General features: G+C 37.9%; 1 pseudogene; it reads left to right on the top strand.

Moving 5' to 3' along the window:
- The first annotated feature begins 561 nt into the window (after positions 1-561).
- Positions 562-14835, top strand: LOC127214593 (F-box only protein 33-like; annotated as a pseudogene).
- The last annotated feature ends 5637 nt before the right edge of the window (positions 14836-20472 follow it).

The following is a 20472-nucleotide window of genomic DNA, read 5'->3' on the forward strand; positions in this document are numbered from 1 at the left end:
GAGAGCCAAGGCAGGACTACACCTAAATGGCTCCTGCTTTAGGAGCTTCTGCGGAAAGACCCGTAGAGCGTGGACCTTCATGCTCCCACTCAGGAAAGGCGCCCCCCAATCACTCACGAGAAGCGGTGTTGATGTAAAAGCATGAGGTCTTTATATTCCAAGTTCACTGGGGTCCATTGTCATGTGTCACACAGGGGCAGAGGACTATGGACCACTAGCAAGGAAGTAAGATAGCTTTTATAGAATTACACCAAAGCCCGAGCGTCTTAGACCAATCATCTCATAGCATCTAGACACTGCTCAGAGCAGAACAATCAACTAAAACCATACAAGCCCATGTTTTATAGACCAATGAGTTTCCTAACGCCCCAGAGGTTTGCATTCACACAGGTTCCTGGGTGGGATGACAAAGCTCATGTACTCACAGTTCCTGTGAGTACAGCAAACAATGTGACCTTTCGCCTATTTACTAGCTGAGGGCAAGGTCTGGAATTTAAGGTTTAAACTTCTAGCTTCCTGGGGTCATTGGGGAGTTAGGCTGTATTTTTCCATTCTTACGCCATGGCTTACATCCAGCCAAATGTATGAAAAAAAAATGTAGCCTGTTAGACAGTGTTTTAAGGACTCATTAAAAAAAAAAAAAACAGTGAAAAAAGGTGACATATATTGGGGTGTGTTCAGATTTTGGATGTTCATATTTCAAAGTTTAGCTTCAACAGCTGTATTACAAGAGATTTTAATTAAATATGTTCCATTTCAACAAACTAGTCTTGGTCTAAAAAAAAGAGAGCTGAAAAATGTATGTATGTTCTGTATGTATAATGTGGACACACATGAGTGTCTGAAATGTGATTGTGAATGTGTGAATTCCAACAATAGGTGCTACTTAAATTGCTTGGGATATAGAAAGAAAAAGAAAAGAGAGAGAGAGAGAGAGAGAGAGAGAGAGAGAGGAGGTCACTGTCTTAATTGAAAGGGTTGGAGCTCTGAGTCTCCCATGACCGTCTTGCAGAGTGAAACAGCAGGAAATGTTTAAAGCCAGAATGGCCTGAAAGCCAGAGAATTCTGTATGTATGGTTCAAAAGAGTTTAGCAGAGGGGAGAATAACGAAATCTAAATTTTGGTGGTTAAAAAATGAATTGAAAGTATGGCGGTTAATATAAGATTTGAGAGAAGCTATTGAAAGGAGGCCTCAGGTAATTGCATCCCTGTTAGGCCCCACCTAAAAAGGTGTCAGTGAGGATGCAAATGAGACCATGTCAGCTATTGAGAAAAAGCTTCAGGGAACTACAGCCCTTTTAAGCCCCCACCTAAAAAGGTGTCAGTGAAAATTCAAATGATCTTATGATCATTGAATGATATTCAGATGTTATTAGGAAATGTTCCAATGATTATGTCCTGTTTTAAAAAGAACCTACTGGTGATTTGGAACCTTTAAGCAACATCCTGAAAGGAGATAGTGATCCCAATTCACCTAGACAACTAACTGAAGAGAGTAGACAAGTTCTCTTACAGTTGGAGAATGCAATCCAGCATCAGTAGATTTGCTATATTGACTATGCAAAACCATGGGAGGGTTATGTGCTTCTCACACAGCATAGTAGGACTTCGGTCTTATGGCAAGGAAGATCATTGTTATGGTTGCATTTACCTATTTCCCCAGCCAAAGTGCTAAATCCTTGTTTTGAAGCATTAGCTCATGTGGTACAAAATGCCATATGGAGTCTAGGAGATATTTTGGCAGGGAACCAAATGTAATACATGTTCTCTATAACAAACAAAAAGTTGATTGATTATTTCAAAACAGTGATTCATGTACAATTGCTTTTACTCAGTTTTTGGAAAAAATTGATAATTATTTTCCAGCTTATAGGCAACTTGTGATCATGCCTCCTTCTGTATATCCTAAAAATTGTAAGGAGTAATCCTGTTAAAAATGCTATATAAGTTTTTCTAATGGAAAAGAAGCTTATGTTACTGGTGGAAAAAATATGTAGTACAGTCAGATCCAGCTTCAGCTCAGAGAGCTGAATAGCGAGCTGTTGTGGTGGTTTTTCGGCTTCTGGTGAATGATTCCTTTAACTCATATTCTGATAGTCATTATGTTTTCAGAGCTCTTCATGTTATAGAGACAGTTGCATACATTGGAACTAATAATAATTATGTTAAATTACTGTTTTAGCAAATTCAAAGAGTCATTCATCAAAGGAAGGTACTGTGCTTTGACCCCAGGTAGTACACAGTCCTCTGGTCCCTGTGTAGCTAACTTCTTTCTTAACCAAACAATATGCTACAGGATTAATAGAAGAGCAATCAGGGCTCTGCCATACATAGGAAAAAGTCTGTGACTGGATGCCTGGCCAGAGATAGAGCAGTTGACACACATCAATGCAGACACATCCTCTTCACATGCCAACTCTTTCAACTAAAATGAGGGCCATGTGGAAACATGTTCATGAACTATCATGATTTCCCTTATTTGTGGTTCTCCTGTCTTTGAATAGCAAGGAAAATATTTGTGTGAGCTGCCATAAATCTGACTGAAAGATGTCTTTTCAAGCTCTGTAAAGTCAGCAGAGGTGAGAAGCATGAAGAGGAAGACAGGCGTATACCCTCTCAGCATATGTTTGATGAGTCTGTGAAGGGCTCTCACCCACTGAAGAAGAAGAGTGAGCAGAAAACTGGCATCCCCTGAACCTTCAGCTGTTTATGACACTCCGTGCTTTAATAGTTCAGAGATTGTTACACTTTAGCCTCTGACATAATTGCCATTGATATTTTATAGGCTGATACATAGGGGATGGAATATAATTATTTATAAAATTTATTTATGAACTTACTTTTAGTTTCTTGAGGTGGGTCTCTCTCCATAGCTCTGAATGTTCTAGAACTATCTAAATACACCAGGATAGCCTTGAACTCACAAAGATCTTCCTATCTGCCTATTCCTCAGCCTCTGCCTATGTCATTGCCTCAAGAGTCTGTGACCAAAGGGATGCTCTAACAACCAGGTGGAATCAAGTTTCTTTCTGTACAAATAAGATCCAATATTCTGAAAATCTGCTTTGTTACAGTTTAAGGAAGTCAAGCTCTGACATCATAGGAGGTATGCTTAAGGTATCCAGGGAAGTTTCCTCTTAGGTGGCAATGTTACCATTGCATTTCTATTTAAAGGAAACACAGCAGCAGAATTTTACTGAGCGTTTGCATTCAAATTGCCATTAGATGTTTTATGTTATATCTCTTTAAACAATATGAAATCCCCCAACTACAGCCCATTATCACAAGGACTATTTGCAGTCCAGTGTCACACATCTAGAAAATGTTAATAAGCCCACCATGAAAAGATCCCACCACCTGCATCCAATAAGCCTCACAGGGACAAGTTTGAGTACAAGAGAAAGATGGAAAGCAATAGCTTGAAGAGGTCTCTGGTTTATCTCACTGTGTGTGCTGCTTTTGCTACAGATTTGGGCACTGCCCTGAGACAACTGTGTTTTACTTAACCCCTTGGGAGTGATATAAAGGTGTTTTGATGAATATTTTCTAACTTGGATATTATTATTTTAATCTTTATGTTTTCAAACTAAGTAACTTGTAGAATTATTGCTTATTAAACAATGCTCAGGAAATACATTTCTTATTAAAACAATTAACAATATGTTATATTTGTATTTTATTCCCCTAGGACCATGTGGGTCTCTGAATTTTATTTATTTATTTATTTATTTATTTATTTATTTTATATAACTAAGTCCATTTAAATGAAAACATACATTTATAGACAATATTTGGGAATTTGGGAGTCGTTCTTTCCAAACTACTTCCTGCTGGTAAGGGGCGATGTCATGGGAGATTGGAAGAAGATTCAGAAATCCTGGCTGTAGTCTGTAAGGCTGCTTATTCCAGCTGTTTTGAATGTAGGATCACCTGGTACTCTGTTTCAGGTGGTCTGGCTTGGTCAAACCACATTAGTCTAGTAGGAATCCACATATTTTCATTTTCTGTGGTAACAAAAATAGAAATCCTTTTCCCCAGTAACTTGTCCTTGAACTTAAATTTTGGAGTCAAAGCATTTTTTTAATTTAATTTATTATTTTACATGTGGATCCCAGTTTCCTCTCCCTCCCTCCCTCCCTCCCTCCCTTTCTCCCTCCCTCCTTCCCTCACTTTTACCCTCTCTGTCCTCTCACATGCACTCTAACCCCCCTCCCCTCCCATCTCCCAACACCAATTCCATATGTAGGGGAATGCCATCCAGTTGGGGACATAACTGCCTTAATCTAGAGACAGGAGGGTCTCTGAATCTTATGCCACTCGTTAGGACATGCTTCTTTCAAATGTATGATCATCTTCAACTTTGTTGTAATAACTATACATTATTTTGTCATTTTTGGTTGTTACCTCTTGAAAGTATGTTCATTGAAAAAGATCAACAGAAAGGCATTAAGTGAGAAATTATATGGAGTAGAGGGTAAGAAAAATAAAATCAGTATAGGTAGATAGAGAAAATAAGTTCTTTTCAATATAGGAAAACAATAAGCAAATATTTAATTTTTTTAAAACACACAAAAATGATGGGAACTGTAAACAGCAAATTGGGAGTATGCAGTGAGGGGAGAGGGAGTTAGGAGAAACAGAAGGGCAGAAGTGGATGGGAGAGGTGGGCTTGAGGGAACAAGAAGATTGAGTCATGTATGGAATGGAGGAGAGCAAGAAAAGAAATATAATAGACTGAGCCAGTATACGTTTAAAGAGAAATCTGGCACTAGGAAAATGTTCAGAGATCTACAAGGATCACCCCAAATAACAATCTAAGAAATAGTTGAGAGGCTACCTTCAATGCCCTTCCCCAATAATGAGATTGATGACTACCTTATATGCCATCTTAGAGCCTTCATCCAGTAACAGATAGAAGCAGAAGCAGATGCCCACAGCTAAACACTGAGATGAACTACTGGAATCCAGCTCGAGAGAAGAAGTAGTGGTGAGCAAAGGGGTCAAGACCAGGCTGAATTTTGAAACCTGCAGAAACTGTTGACCTGAACAAGGGTGTGTTTATGGGCCTCAGTCTGATAGCTGGGAAACCAGCATAGGACCAGTCTGGAACCTGTGAATGTGGGTTATCAGGAGGACTGGGAAGGCTGTGGGGTTTCTGGTAGTGGATCAATATTTATCCCTACAACATGAAGGACTTTTTAAATACAGGGAAACTCTCTCAGCCTAGACATGTATGGGAGGGACTAGACCCTGCTCCAAATGATATGACAGACTTTGAAGATCCCCTATGGAAGGCCTCATCATACATGGGGAGCAGAATGGGAATGGGATGGAGGTTGGGTGAGCAGAGGAGGATGGGAGCATGATAGAACTGTGATTGACATGTAAAACCTCAAACTAAACACAAATTATAAAAATTCAGAACACAGTTCTATTGATTGATCCATGCATCCACCCACCTACCCAGCCATTCATCCTTCCATCCAATCATTTATGCAACTGTCCATCTATCCATCCATTCACCTATTCATCCATATACCCATGCATCCATCCATTCATTCATCCACCCACCCAACTTATGTGTATGCCTACTTACCCTCTGGTTTAAGTATTGTGATTATATAACTCATTTAGAAACATAATGTATAATTTAGTACAGATTATAGAGAGCTATTTATAATAGGTAAAACGTATAGTGTCAGTTAGGTTTTCTAGATATATACATATATATTTGAATAAGATAGGTATTAATGAAACCTTTCAAAGACCTACAGAACATGGCATTTTAAATGGTTTAGAGTTTTTCTTAACTGTGAGGCACAACTGCTCCTGGCAACACCACTAGTTAGAAAGGAAGATGGACATCAAAGAAACTCATTATGGAGATTGATTTCAATATGGAAAGACTAGCCATTTGGGCAAGATACTACTCTTCTCTAGACTGTTTGACTTTATGCTGTATAAAGCAGGACCCACATAGAAGTGTCTGCTGATATAAGATTGACATTGCTACAGGGTTCCTATCTCATGGAAGAGTCTCCCAGATATGCTGCAGGACACAGAAAAAATGTGACAGAAAAACTACCAACACAGGTGGGACATTTTGAAATTTCTTGCTTTGCTGAGAAGTCTGCCAGGCACACTATAGCCTATGGGCTGAATAGGGAACATTACAGAAGAACTTCAGGTGCCTGACCAAGTAGTGAGATGTTTCTGTCATTTCTAGAGTTTATACGTTATCCTTCTGTGGTCTTTGATGGATAGTTGAGGTTATGGTTTTCCTTAGTAAGCATTAAAGATAAGTTACATATAGAACTTTAGATTTCAAAGATAGGATAGATGATGGAATATTTCCTTTAAATCTTGCTAAATGTTATTGGACTAATTATTGTTCACTGTGGTTCTTACTTGATAACTGTTTTCTTATATATTTTACTATGTTAAAGTTAAAACCCTTCTTTTTATTTAGACAGAAAAGAGGAGATGATGGGAGTTGTCATACTGCAAATATATTTCTCTTATCTGTTAATGAATACAGCACTGTTGGTCAATAGGAAAGCAAGATAGGTGGGACTAGGACACAAGGAGGAGAGAGGAAGTAGTAGGGAGGAGATTCAAGATGTAGGACAAAGAGAAAAGAATGATGGGCACTTTCTCCTGTAATATAACACCTTCTAAATTGTCTACAACCAGTAGACTGAATGACCCATCCTAATTTCAGGCATTGCCACCAGGGATGTGTCACAGTATCTGAAACTTCGTGAGGTATGAGGGAATCTGGCAAGGTGAAAGATGGGATTTCTGCTCTGCTATGGAAAAGGATATTTTAATGGCAGAGTTTTGTGCAGCAGTACAAAACATTGAATTATCAGCATGGAGGAAGATTGCTGCTGAGCCCCAGTTGGATCTGCATACTACAAACAACAGAACTACTTTTTATATAAGGATGAAATCTTCACATTCTTGTTACATCAATGAGATTCATCCATGACAAGGCATTTGGACACCATACTTGGTTCAATAATGTTCTGCACACTGTGATGCCATCAACATTGATGGGCAAGTACCTATTTAATAAATATACTGAGATCTTTGGCAAGGTATACATGAACCATATTTTAGAATAGGTTTTTCGCGCCTGAGGACCCCCCATACTGATATCCAACCAAGCTTCAAACCGTCCCATACTTCCCAGCAGAGTATAAGTATAGCATTTGCTTCCGAAAACTCCCTCATCTCTCTTTCATATTTATTTCTCATTGGCCTTGGTTGGCAGCTACTGCAGGTTCACCACATATTTACCTGATGCCTCCTCAACTGATTGTCCATTGACAGTAATACTGTGAGGACTGTCATTTTCTTCTTCCTTTAGTACGTTTGTTTACTTCTTTCTCATGATTTACATATTTTATGTAATTGTAAATTATCCAGATATTAAATCATCTAATTGAGGTGTCAATTGGAAAGATTTCAACCATTTCTTTACAAAATACTCTCAGGTAACTCTTTAGTTTGCTGGCAATGAACTCTTTTCATTCATGAGAGACCATTTGCCAACTACTTCCAAGATTTCTGGAGTGGATGGTATTTTCCTCCATTTAGGCCTGTCCCTAGACATTCAAGTCTATACTACAACAGGAACCTACATTTTTAAGTGTTTGTTTCACACTGACCTCTGACACATTTGGCATTGATATATTATAGGGTTCAATAGAAAATGAAGACTTCATTTATTTATTGACTTTCTTTTATTATCTTTCATGATGTTCTGAACTAAATATTTTGCATCAGGGTAGCCTTGATCTCACATTAATATGCTGGTCTCTGACCCTGCTTCAACCACCACGACACACACACACACACAGTTTTAAATTTTGTTTTTTAAAAAATATATATTATGAGTACTCCTCTGTGACTTAATTCTCCCAAAAGATGCCTGGGAATCAGAATTTTTTTTTAAGTTTTCTCCAGAATACTATGTAGACCAGGCTGTCCTTGAACTTGCAAAGATATGCTTTCCTCTGCCTCCTCATTGTTAGCTTTAAATGCAAGAACCATCAAGACAGAGATGGAGTCAGAAGTTTTGAAACCATTAATTTTCTTTACACATTGTGTATGCTAAAATAGCCCCAATCTCTTTATATTCCTGGCCCAGCTCTTTGAGTGCTGAGTTTATAGGCATGCACCCTTCACCCATGTGATAAATTTAATTTACCAAAAATGTCAGCACAGACTTCATTGTCTCAATCCATCCATGTCAAATGTTGTTATGAATACTTTGTAATTATAAATAATAATCACAAAATTCTAATAGTGATATCTCTCCATACTCTGTTTTCTGAAAATGGTTAAGTGGGGGCACCTACTTTCTACAAAGTAAATAGTTTAGTAAGGACTGTCTCACTGGGATACCTGGCACCCTAATTTATTCTGAGAACCACGGGATATACTAACAGATACACAAAACTATGATACTTATTTGAAAAGTGTTTATTAAGAAATTTCCAATAACTGGGCTACAGAGATGGCTCAGCAGCTAAAAGCACCCGCTATTCTTATTGACGATAAGGGTTCAATGCACATTGAACACCTAATGGCTTACAACCATCTGAGTAAGTCTCATTTCAAGGAATCTGGTGCCCTCTCCTGGCCTCTGCAGAAACCAGCCATAAACAAAGTGCACATACATACATGCCCTCAGAACCTATGAAATAGTGCTGGGCATTGTAGCACACACATGTAATACTTTAAATGAAAAGAAACCAGAAGGTGAGGGCTGTTGTTCTCTAAGAACCCTTACGTTAGAACAAAACAATCATTACATTGGATTGAAAATTTTGACAACCTCTGCTTCTCAAAACTGCAGGGCTTGTGGTGAGTTTTCCTGTTGCTAATTGATTCTTCTTGTTCATTTATCATTAATTTTCTTTCTTTCTTTTTTTGGTTATTAAATCTCTGTCTATTTTTCTATTTGTTCATTATTTGGAGACAGTGTCTCATTCTGTGTTCCATGGCATGCCTCAAGCTGAGAGATCCTCCTGCCTTTGAGACCTGAATGCAGGGATTAAAGGTTTCAGGCCCATGTTAATTTTATTAATTAATTATTTTATTTATTTAATTTTTTTGCATCAAGTTTCTCTGTGTAGTCCCATGTGTCCTTGATTCACTCTGTAGACCTTGCTGGGAGGTAAGTCATAGAGATCCACCTGCATTTGCCTCCCAACTACCGAAAATAAAGTCATGGACCACTACTGTCTGAATATTTTTTAACTTATACCTGTTGAAGTTTCTCAAAGTTCCTGAAGTTCATGAAGGTCTTGAAGAAGGAGATCATATAGTATGTACTGAAACAGATTCCTTGGACCAAAGTAAAGAAGACTTATAGGAACATCTTGCCAACCTACTTGTGAAGCATCATACAGAAGAACCTTGAGATGTGACCTTCAGAATCTTCCAGAATATCAATAGGAATGATGCCAGTGATAGGTCAGCAGGAGATTTGCTGATGAGTTGGGTCAACTTCTTTACCATGAGATTCATGTCATAATTAAGATAATTCTTCTTTAGGCCCAACTCCCATAGGAAAGGCAGGTATGGGGCCCATTTTTCTATTTGAGGAAGTAGGCACACTGGGGTAGATATGTTAGCTCTGATCTTTGAAGTCAAATGAATGAAGGTTTCATGCCCTAAACTACCTAGACATCAGTAATTTTGCCCTTGCATCAAAACTGAATACTTAACTCTAGAGTGACGTGGTCGCTCTGGATTTGGACTGTCAGCAATAGGAAACACATGGGGATGAGGAAATTGGCTCTGTCTTTGTAAACATGAAAACCTGACTTCAGAAACCACATAAAATCCAGGCACCATAGCAAGTTGTCCCTTCGGCATGGCAAGTTGTAAGCCAGCTGAAAAGAAATCTGTCTCAAAACCTGACATGCAGGGGGGGCTGGAGGGATAGCTTAATATTTAAGAACACCTGCTCCTCTATCACAGGACCTGGGTCAGTTTCCAGAAGCCAGATGATGGTTCACAACTATTATGTAACCCAATGGTCAGGGAATCTAGTGCCCTCTTCTGTCTCCTGAAGGCACAGCACTCATATGATACACATATATGTATGCAGACAAAAGAACCATATACATCAAATTAAAGCAAGCCCGTTTTTATTTTAATGCAGGGCACCTGAAGACGACACCCAGTGTTAGTCTATGGTCTCAACATGTATTGATTCTGTATCCTTCCCCCCATCCACCCACCTATATACTTATAATGCATGTATTTGAAACAAATCTAATCAGTTGTGAAATAAGTTTTCTCATTTTTTGTCAAGGCTGGTATGTTTATATCTTTAACAAGCACAGGTATAAAATGGAAAAGCCATTTTTCATTAAATAGCATGGTTTTAAGAGTCACATATTTATTTACTCTTGTATAAAATATCAGGATGCAATTTTCTGATAAACTTAGGTCTGTGGCTACAAAAGGTTCTTCACACCTTAGTGTTTTGTTTGCTGTTTTAAAAATGTCTCTGTGCTGTTCTTTTACTCTGACTTCTTCTGGGACTCCAGATGTGAGCTCAGCATTTGGCTTTGGTTCCAGTGTTGTCCACAGTCATTAAATTTTAATACAAGCTTTGTACTTAGTCCATGCCCTTTACCATGTTTGCTATTTCTCTGTACTTGCCATCACTCTGAATATGCACAACAGTCTGAATGTGATTTGCCTATGAATTTGATGGTAGAAGCTACTCTAGAATATCTTTTAGACATATTTTAATATGTGCTTATATTAAACATTTAGAAAATCATTTTGACCATTTTCTCCTATAGGAAACTCCAGATGTTTAATCTGTTTGGAGATAGAAGCAAAGAAGTCTATCCAGCACATACCTCAAGAGGGAAGAACTTGACTTCAAGAAGATTAATCAGTTAAGTCACACAGTAAGCTTTACAAGGGCATGTGTTAATAACAAGTCTAGCTCTTGACTGAAAAGTAGTAAGACACAATCAAGAACAGTGATCTTTAAAAATTATGGAGGTAACGTACAGGCAAGAAGATCTGAATCCACATTTCCTGATCTTGTGTAAATGCTGTAGAAGCATGATGGACTACCTACAATTATAACTTTGGCAGGCCCAAGGTCAGGTATCCCAGAGCAAGCAGGCCCACAGAGGCTAGCCCTGTCAGCAGACTCTGGTTTGATTGAGAGAGCCTGCCTCTCTCTCTCTCTGTCTCTCTCTCTCTCACACACACACACAGTGTTGGGCTAGAATATATGTCCTAGAAATATCTTAACTGCATTTTAGTTGTGATTATGTGACAATTGATGGCATAAATCTTTTGGGATAAATCATATAGCTTGCTGGGTAAGTATTGCTATGTGAATTGTTAATATTTTATTTTATGCATTTTAAGTGTTTGCCTGCATGGGTATATATGTACCGCATATATGTCTCTTTGCTACAAGTCAGAAGAGGGTTTTGGTTCTCTTGTAAATGTAGTGAGTGAAGGTAGTGTGCTGGTGGGTGGGTGCTGAAAAATGAACCTGGATTCTTCTGCAGAGAAAGCTCTCTTACACAAATCCCATTCCTGCTATTTAAAGGTGTTATTTTTTTCACTTGCTTTTATTATCTTTTCTGCATGTTTAATGTATCTTACTGATTACATTGTAATGTGAGACTAATTGCATTTGTAGATTGGATAGAAATAAAGTAATGGGAAACAATATATCTCAACATTGAATGCTTTGTGTTGCCCATTCCTAAAAGATTAGTGTCAAGTGCTAATGATAACATTGTGTTCTGTTTCCTTGTATAATTTAGCAGCTGTTTGAAAAATACTGAGTAGGAGTAGGAGACTAAAATAGCTGTCTTGTGTGTTTCTGCTGGAAATAGTGACCCCCCAACATCCCTGTTGTCTCTAACTCAATTGCCAACACTATGGAGCACCTGATTTTACTGGGCAATGGTATTTCTGGCAACAGCACACTTATTACTGCAGTTGAACTAGAGTGGTGTGTAAATCTGAGTTCACTTGCCCTGGATTTCTGTGATTTTACAGCTGAGATGGCAAGAGTCTTAACTGATAGCAACCATGTGCCTTCACAGCGATCTCCTGGTCCGCAATGTTTCAGTGATGCACAAATGATTACACAACATGCCAAATGATGAGAACTATAAAGCCCTAGCAGGAAAGATCTCCAGCCTTCAGGTCTATCTAATGGCTTTTGATGTGCAAGGAGAAGACATGCTAAAGATTCTGAAACCCAGTATACCACTTGAGAGTGTTCACTTTGACAGCTATGTCACTTGTGTCTCAGGGGCTATTGTTGATCTTATATCCAGGCAGTACAGCAAATTTCTCACCCATTTTTTATTGGTAATTGATGTAAGTGACACGTCTGGTTTTTCAGATCTTAGTGACAGGTGCAATAAAGATCAATTTATTTTATCAGCATGGAGGTGCACAAAGCTCATGGTGTGTGGTTTTATTCACTATAACTTGATACTGGCATCATACCTTAAAGTGTTTCATTCTGGTAAATATATCGCAAGTTTGAAAGTCCTGTCTCAACCCTGAGTGCTCTATCCCTGGGTCCCTGTAATGATTTTACCTGTCATGAGGAAATAATACTAACGTAGCTAAGGAAATAGATATGTAACTACCTACATTGGGTATATTCACTCCAATCAGAAGATCCTGAAATGATTAGGAGGAGGGACACAGAAAGAAGGAAAGTGTGACTTTTATACTTACAACCTCATCTTTTAGATTCTAGTGTTGATGTATTTACTATATTGTTTAAATTATCTATTACTTATACATATGCTTACTTCTTAGCCATTCATCTTAGTATGTGTACTATTCTCTTTTGAATAGAGTTGCTATTCAAATATACTAAGAGAAAATTTTACTTTAATACAAATACATTTTATTTTAATATAAATAATATATGAAAATGTCTTACCTAGGCATGGCATCACAAGTAAATAATCTCAGCTCTTGAGAGGCTGAGGTAGGAAGATTGCCAAGAGTTTGAAAGGGCAGTCTGGTCTACATAAGTGTTCTAGTCCAGCCTGAGATACAGTGTGAGACCATGTTCATAAATTAGTAATAATCAGAGTATAGTGGCACACATCTTAAATCCCAGGACTTCAAAGGAAGAGGAATACAGATCTCTGTGAGTTCAAGGCCATCATGGTCTACAAAGCTAATTCTAGGACCACCAGCGATGCTACACAGAAAAATCCTAACTCAAAAAACAAAAAGAACCAACAAATAGGTAACACAACAAGCAAGGACTGTTTTACCTCTATAGTAACTCTTTCATTGTTTTTGAAACTATTTTTCTTAGCCTGCAATTGTGTCCCTTTAGGTTTTACTTTATAATTGGCCATAGAATTATAGGTAATAGACAGAAAAAGATCCATATTAAAATTAGCAAGTGGTTGTTGGGGAAGATGGCTCACGGAATGAAGTGCTTAATGTGCAGGTACAGGACTAGTGTTCATATATCTGGAACCCATCTAACAGCCAGGCAGCTTGGTGGCCACCTCAAGTCCTCTACTCAGGAACAGAGAATAGAATCTCTCCCTGGGTCATGCTGGCTAGCTATTCAAGTTATGGTTCAATGTCAAGATCCTCTCTCAACTAACAAATCAGAGAGCAAACAGGAAAGGCATCCAGTGTCACCTTTAGACCTCTACAAGTTGGCATACACTTGCATGCATGCACATTGTGTAAAATAAAAACAGGGATTGCCAAACAATCCTTTTTAAAGCTTTTTCTTCTTTCAGAGTCTTAGATAGAAATAAAGCTTCATCATCTTCCTCACTTATCCTTTCCCAGAGGTGACCTCTGTTCTGAGGCTGACACATAGTCTTATGTTTCGTATGACTTCTGATAATAAACCATTGCTCTCAAAGTTCCAGATGTCATGACTGTAGACTATGAGAAGCCATAGGAAATATTTTTGCAATGAAGAAAAATTCCTGTTTTGTATATCGGGTTTTTGTTTGTTTGTTTTGGTCCTCAAGACAGGGTTTCTGTGTGTACCCTGGCTATTCTGGAACTCACTCTGTAGATCAGGATGAACTCAAACTCAGATATCTGCCTGCCTCTGACTCCTAAGCACTGGTTCTAAAGGCATGTGCTATCACAGCCCAGATACATACATACATACATACATACATACATACATACATACATACATATATGGGACTTAAGTGGGAAATAAAATGTGTTCCTTATGATAAATCAAATGTCTTTTTTTTTTTTTTTTGCTGAGTGAAATACCACTTGACAGCTCACAACTCTGTGACATTCTTAAGAGAGTATGAAACACCTAGGTAGTCATGACTTTTTATTCTCAATTTGTTTTAAAGGGAAAGGACTGACGTGGTGAAATACAAATGTGTAGCTTCTTATGAAGCACTTACCGAGGAACAGAGTAAACTTACCAAAGACAGAATAAAACAGAAGAGAAAGACAGATGCCTTCTTCTTATATTTAAGATGATACCATGTGGGCACTCATCCTCATTGCTATTGCTGGTCTTTGTGGCTCTCATCTCAAATGCTTGCAGTCACTGAAGAAAGCATTAATATTTACCAAGGTGAACTAACCGAGGATGATGTGGATTCCCGTGCATAAACTTATTGAGCAGAGCAAGTATCGCTGGGCCTTGGTCAACCTTGGCAAGCAGTCGTGGACCCTGAATCACTCAGTGTCTTCACTAAACCAAATTGTCATTTTTACAGAGAGATACTAAACTTCAATGAAGACATTATGTTTTGTAAAATGTATAATTTCTGTGTCCAGATATGCAAGTAGGGTCTTAGTATTTTTTTTTAAGTATTGTAAACTAAACAATTTGTGCTGTGTTAAATCAGCTTTATAGGATTATATATGTATATTCTATTTCTTGATCAAAGAAAATAGTTAGGTATTGGTTTTACAAGTAGAATGTTACATTGTACAGGGCTTTCTTGGTTGATTAGATTGTTACCAAACCTTAAGGGCAAATAGACAATAATTATCTGAGGTTGCTGCCTAACTTTTTCATTGAGGTACTCTGCTTTTTGGACATTTTTATTCTTTCTTTTTCAAAATGCCGAGCTCAGAAGCCAAATACACACACACACACACACACACACACACACACACACACACACACTCATAGCATAGCCAGGTGGATTGAATGCAATGCACTGCATCTATGTATTCTGGTAGCATCTCATTGATTTTGGTTTAAAATAGAAGGGAAGGTAGTGTCCCAAATGAGATATCTTTAACAGAAACCTGAGTTTAACTTTTATTAACTATATAATAATTGATACTGCCAATTACCATTCTGAATTTCATATAGTATAAGTTAGATATTGTTTCATCCTTTTTAAATGCATTTATATAAACTGAACCCTCAAATTGCTGGATATTTTAGGCTATATCCGACTTAAGTTTTTTTCACCTCTTACATTCAAGTTAGCTTCTTCAGCCCAGATATCAAAACAGTGGAGGAAGAAATGAACTGTATTCCAGGGAATACTTCAAGGCTAAGTGAAAGCACAGAACTGTAGGCAAACAGGCTTGCAAAACAATATTAGTCATAACATCCTTAACAAGTCACAGGATTCTCTCTGTCAGCATGCATGTCAGCTGGCAAAGAATAGATCTGCATGAAAAAGTGCCCACATGCTGGCTGGATCTGGCCGCTTTGGCCAGCTGGATGCTGCTAGAGTGTACTATTTAATGTCGAATTTTGACTTGTGGTAGACAGCTGTGCTGTGTGTCAGCATCCTCAGATGAGGGATGGGAAAAAAAAAGACAAGGAAAAAACGCATTTGAGTGAAGAGAGAATGGAAGGGAAAGAAAGGAAACACAAAAGCTTGTTCCATGACAGGTGTGAGTTGCTATGGTACATACAATAATGTTAAGGACAGCCTCCAATAATCAAGTAAGTAGCCGACATGGGTGGCTAGCAGTGCTGAGACCTGGCTGCTCCATTGGAAGTTTGGAAACACAATTTATTTATGGAACAACTTTATATATCATAAAATGGTTTTACCATCTTATATTAAATGAACTGTTGACAGGCATGCACTTTGTCCAGTGAGCACATACTATGTGGATTTTATATGCACATCTGTAGTGTGAATCCACTGGCACAGTGTGTGTAAATTCCAGATGTGGTGAGAGTTTCCCTTGTACAGGTCATCAGATAAAGCAACTCCTGACAGAAACTGTAAGGAAACCAGCAAAATGTTTGACCCAAAGATGGATGTTGTATGGTTTATGTTAAATATATATTCTTTTAATCACTGAAGAAAGCATTAAAAAGTGACCATTGTAATGTATTTTATTGTATATGAAACACAAACTGTCGATGTTTAAATAAAACTCTTTGGCTGCAGAGTTTAGAAAGCTTAAGTTTTTTTTTTTTTTTTTTTTTCACTTTGAGAAAATCCAAGCTTACAAACAGACTAAGTCAAGCATGTTCACACACTCCTATAATCCTAGTTCTTAGAGACAACAGGAAGATTGTAAATTGAAGGTCACTGTCTCAGTTACTTCTCTGTTGCAGTGAAAAGCACCATGACTAAGGCATCTTATAAAAGAATGTGGTTAATTGGGCTCACAGTTTCAGATGGTGGAAGAAAAGCAGGACACCAGCAGGAAAATCTGAGAACTCTTTTCTTCATCCACAAGTAGGAGGAAGGAAGAACTGAATATGGCACAGGGCTTTTGAAACCTCACAGTCCTATATCTTAGTAACTGTTCTATTGCTGTGTGAAATGACACCATGACCAAGGTAGCTCCAGTAAGTGGAAACATTTAACTGGGGGCTTGCTTACAGTCTTGGTGGCTTAGACAATTGTCAACATGTGAAAAGAATGGCAGCATGCCAGCAGGGATGGTTCTGAAGAAGTAGCAGAGTTGCTTTTTTTTTTTTTTTCATTTATTTATTTTATATAACCAAGTTCATTTAAATGAAAATAAACATTTATACACAATATTTGGGAATTTGGGTGTCATTCTTTCCAAACTACTTCCTACTGGTAAGGGGCGCTGTCATGGGTGATTCGAAGAAGATGCAGAAATCCTGGCTGTAGTCTGTAAGTTTTGAATGTAGGATCACCTCATACTCTGTTTCAGGTGGTCTGTCTTGATCAAACCACATTAGTCTGGAAGGAATCCACATCTTTTTATTTTCTGTGGAAACAAAAATAGAAATCCTTTTCCCCAGTAACTTGTCCTTGAACTTAAATTTTGGAGTCAAAGCATTTTTTAATTTAATTTATTATTTTACATATCAATCCCAGTTCCCTCTCCCTCCCTCCCTCCCTCCCTCCTTCTCTCCCTTCCTCCCTTCCTCCCTTTTTACCTCCCTCTTCCCTCCCTTTTCTCTCTCTGCCCTCTCACATGCCCTCTAACCATCCTCTGCCTCCATACCCCCACCCCAATTCCATATGTAGGGGAATGCCATCCAGCTGGGGCCATGTAGGTCTGACAGGTCATGTGAAGTAGGGACTAGGGCTTCTCTCCTGCCTCTAGATTAAGGCAGTTATCCCAGTCCAAAAACTGTTGTTTCTATGTGAAATAAAAAATTTTATTTTAAAAATATATTCATGAATCTATATAAGTATTTCATATGATATCAATGCATGAATCTATATTTAAAAAGACAGTGGAAGGACAAAAGCCACATGGCAACATACTCTGAAGTGTTGTAAATATCACTTCCTAACAGATGTTTTCCATTGATTCAACCATTGTCTACTTTACTAAGTATTGTATACTGATTTTATGTTTTGTTTATGAAAGAAGATGAAGCAGAGATGGTTACTCTTATATCCTATAATTACACACTCACATTGCTCAAAAGTAATGCCCAATTCAATTTCATGAGCTTTCACCTGTCCCATTATCACTTCAATTAGTCTAAGTATAAGGGAAACTAAATGTCTTATCATGTCAGGCTCTTGTTTCAGGCTATGAACAAACTATGACAGCAAGAATCTGGGTCCCTAGGATTCACAGAGCAGGAGAACGACATTTAGTATGTGATTACTACAGGCCAGAATTAGCACTTAAATAATGAATTCGATTTCTTGAGTTGCAAATTTTAGGTCAGATATGGAACAATTTTGCATGTTTTTATGCCCAATGAAATTAATAGTATTTTGGGAATCAAAATTGCTAATACAAAGTAAAATACTGCTCCAGGGAGAGAAAGAAGAAAGTGGGTTTAAACAGAGATTTAAGGATGTCAAGTTTACAAAAGTTTCAATATAAAACTTGATTGTAGATAAATACTAGTCATTAGTTCTTTTCAATTTGCTGAATCAAGAAATAAAATGGGAATGAAGAAGTAGATGTACATGTTGTAAAATTCTAATTAACAGAATAGAGGGAAGCAGTGCATTCAGTACAAAGCTTTGCTTTCTGTCTGGAGCAGAAACACCTCCTGGTCACTGAATGTCCCCATTGCCACTAGGGAACCATTCCAGTCATGATCACACTGCTGTGCTAGAGAATGAGTTCTTATGCTGTTCCTTTACACTGAAGCAAAATATAACTGAACAGGTGAAAACCACTGGTTGAATACACCGACAGGAAATTCATTAGTTAGGTCTCACTCTCTATTCCTATCAGTATGCAAGACCAAGAACATGAACACCAGTCTGAAGATACTTGAACTCCCTACCTCAGAAAGAGGTATCTCAAAGTAGTTACATTATGGCAGCTCTCTCAATGCAGCCCATGGAAAACAGTCAATATCTTATATGTTAAGAATAAAATGACAGGCATGGTGGTACACACCCTTAATTCCAGCACTCTAAGGGCAAAATCAGGAATATCTCCAAAGTCAAGGCCAGCCTGGTCATCACAGCAAGTACAAGGGACTACACACACAGACCCTATCTCTAAGAAGCAAGCAAACAAAATTAATCAATGTATAAATAGTTAAACTGAGAAAAGAGGAAATATATAAAAAGCCAGTCAGACTGACAGGAAGGGAATAGGGCTCTTTGCCTACTGTGTGAGCTGAGAACCTCAGCTGTCACCAGAATGTACTGTAGAAAAATAATATTCCAGCTGTCAATTAACCACCATACATTGAGCATCAGAATAGGAATGCCTGTACCTACTTTTGCTCTCTCTCTCTGTCTCTCTCTCTCTGTCTCTCCCATCTCTTTCACCTATCACACACAGCATACACAAGCACACTTGTTTTTGAAGTGTTAAAACTCGTCAGTGAACTAAGTTAAAAAAAAAAAAAAACCTGAAGTTCATCATTAGGCAATATTCTGGCTTCTTTAAACCATATGTAAGTTTTTAAAGTCTCTTATTCTTCATTTTTGGTCATTCATATCTAACTGCAAAAAGTAGGGTACATATTTCGTAAGATAACCAAATCACAAAAACTACAAATGCTTTACATCTTTTTATATAATTTATGTCTGCAGATAGATGCATTGTTGTTCACTACTCCCATGTCTGATGAACACATGCATGTCTGGTGTACTTGGAGGCAGAAGTGGCCACTGGATTCCTTAGATGTGGAGTGCTTTAAACCCCAATATGAATACTGAACTCTGGTTTGACGTAGCAGCCAGTCTTAACTACTGAGCCACCATCTCTCCAGCCATAGACATTTCCCCCTTGAACCACTGAATTGTTGGTACAGTAAAAAAGACTACATTATGGAATCATGTTTATGGAAACCTGGCTGGGTTTTTGGTTATTTATTTTGTTTTGTTGTTTTGTATAATCGATGCCAAACAAGATTATTTATTCAATAGAAATTTATTTGATTAAATATACAATATCTCTACATTTGTCTAAAACCATAGCGAACACATTCCAGGTAAAGATACAAAGCATTCCCAGTTTAAGATAGACCAATAATAAAATTACATTTATAAAACTACCATAATTATGAATAGGTAGTCCACCTGAAAAATACTATACAGAATTAAATAAAATGGAAAAAATTACCAATAAGATTCAGAGTTAAATCATCCTTATTTACAAAATTCTATTCTGTTACCATTTGATTTGAGGAGCAATATCATCACATAGGAACAGCAGTTACCTAAACTTCATCTAAAAAGAAAATGGATGCCGAGGAATCGGTCAGGTGTCCTCTGTCTCCAGATGTTCCAGTGCAGGCTGGAGTTTCTGGTGCAGGTTGACTGGAAGTAGGATTCAAGTCAGGAGAGAACTCATTTCTACTTTGAGATGTAAGAGTGGTGGAAGAACTAGAATCTTGGGGGAAGATAAGATGGAAATCCCCTTCATTTGCACACATTTCTCCCTGTTCCAAGAGACAGGAAAAAGACAGTGGGAGTTGAAACCCTGTACTGCACCCTTGTTAAACCACTAGTTCCAGCCCTTATTCTGGTATCCAAACATTCATACCACAATATTTGATCTGCCAAATAAATCTTGACATTACATAATGGA

This window comes from Phodopus roborovskii, unplaced genomic scaffold, assembly GCF_943737965.1.
Source record: "Phodopus roborovskii unplaced genomic scaffold, PHOROB, whole genome shotgun sequence".
In the NCBI taxonomy this organism is placed as follows: domain Eukaryota; kingdom Metazoa; phylum Chordata; class Mammalia; order Rodentia; family Cricetidae; genus Phodopus; species Phodopus roborovskii.